Here is a 2,218-nt window from a genome sequence, read left to right as displayed (position 1 = left end):
CATAAGTTACAACCTTACATTCTCCTTCTAAGAAGACAACCTCCTTCTTAGATAATGAAGGCCTAACTTAAACCCTTCATTCTCCCCCTATTGGCACACATCAACAAACTCTCCCCCTGAAGAGTAAGTTATCGTTGTTCACAACTTCACTCGTTGTGATCAACAAACTCTCCCACTACCTCCAATGTTCTTCCTTGAACATTCTCTAGACATTCTCCATTCTCCCCCTTTTTGACACACATCAAAAAGAGTGAATCAAGGTCAAGAGTTTCTTTCTAATGAAAGTCCCATACCTTTCATTGAAACTCTTAATTTCCCCCTTGATACTAAGGTCCAACAATTTAACTTAGTGATAATCCCATATCACTCAAGTCTTTAGGAGTAAAAACTCCCCCTAAAAGTCAACTCCCCTTGACTAATAGGTAAAATTCCCCCTAAAGGTCAACTCCCCCTTGACCATTGCACCAACAATGTCTTTGAGAGTTTCAAACCTTCAAAATACCAACTCCCGAGCTGAAATTTCATATAACCAGTCGAATTTCAGCAATTTGGCAGGCCCTGATCGGTCACCAGACCGATCAGGCTCCCTCTGGATCGGTCCAGTGACCGATCCACACAGACCTGGACCGATCAGGGAACCTCTTGATCGGTCCACGACCTCTGATTTCTGATTTCTGAATTTTTCTTCTCCCGAAATTCAGAAACCTCTAGAAAATCACAGAAAATTTCAAAAATTGTAAAATTTTGAGGATACATTCCTCATAACATATACTATCATGTAAAAATAGTTTTCTATGAAAATAACTTCTATTTTCAAATTTTGATACAAAGTTCGAAAAACTTTGAAATAGTTCAAGTTTAACTCAACTTTGTTTCAACTTGCTCAATGATGAATGTTATCACTAGAAAAGCTTCATCAAGGTTTTTCAAATCAATTTTGAAATGATTTTAAACCCTTCAATTTAGGACCATAATCTTAGGGCTAAATGTACATGACTTGTACACAAGCTTTCCCTATGATCCCCAATTAGAATTAGGTTTATCTAGGTACAAGAACTATGCACCTTGATCCTAACTCACAATCCTAATATCTCACACACATCTAAGGTGTATCAAACACATTCAAGTCAATTTTGATGTGAGATATGGGTTTAGGTCGTCTTAAGCTAAGTTCTCATGCATTTTTCTAAATAACAATTTGATCTCCATATCAAATTGTGTTTTAGTCCTTAAATCAATTTCATTGATCATTAATGCACAAGATGATGACATGACATATAATTGTATCATAAATGGAAACATGTGCCAATGTCATGATGTCATGGCATAGAGTATGGAACTTAAATAAAGCATAATATTTAACTAACCTAAGCATTATCATGACATTTTAAATGATCATAAAATAAATATGATGTCATGACATGGCATATGGCAAACAATATATGGCAAATAGCACATAGAGGTATAGAAAATACCTAATTCTAGCCTTAGTTGTCATTTTTGATAATTTTGATCATTTTTCCATAAAATCCATATTCCTAAGTGTATTAGACCTAAAATCATATACTAAGGATTTTTAGATCACTATGTGCCAATTAGATTGACCCTAGAAAACTCTTCAATTGTGATTGGCACATCCTAAACACCTTAGGAATAATTTTCCATTTCATTTCCAAGTCTTGATTATACCTTGAAAATTCCTAAAGTGCCACCTTTTGCCATGATTAGGTTAACTACCTATTCAAGTAAGGTTGGCACACCCTAACTCATCTAGCGTGATGAAATCACGCTCCTAGGAACCCAATACCTATTGGAGCTCATTGGGTTCACTAAATATTCACTAGGGATGACTTCCCTAGCAACCCTCCTAATGACCCTCCTAGGCTTTAAAGCCTTGGTCATTTGGGACTCATCAAGATCCACTCTAGGGGTGACTCCCCTTGTGACCTTGGTGATGGTCTTTCTAGCCCTAGGTTTTGTTCCATAATCGAATGGAACATCATGGTAAGTGGGCTTGACCACTTGGGACTTAGGTTTGTGACCCAAACCTTTCTTGTCCTTGGACATTGGTTTTTGGACCCTTAAACCCTAGAGATGACTTCTCCAAGTTCTTAAGAGCCTTTTCCAAAGTATCAAGTCTTGACCTCAAGACTTGATTCTCCTTCTCTAATACCTCAATTTTTAATTTTTCATTTTTCTTTGAGGTATTCCTAGGCAT

The sequence above is a fragment of the Zingiber officinale genome, chromosome 11A, assembly GCF_018446385.1.
Source record: "Zingiber officinale cultivar Zhangliang chromosome 11A, Zo_v1.1, whole genome shotgun sequence".
NCBI classification, from domain to species: Eukaryota; Viridiplantae; Streptophyta; class Magnoliopsida; order Zingiberales; family Zingiberaceae; genus Zingiber; species Zingiber officinale.
This window is presented reverse-complemented; position numbering follows the sequence as displayed.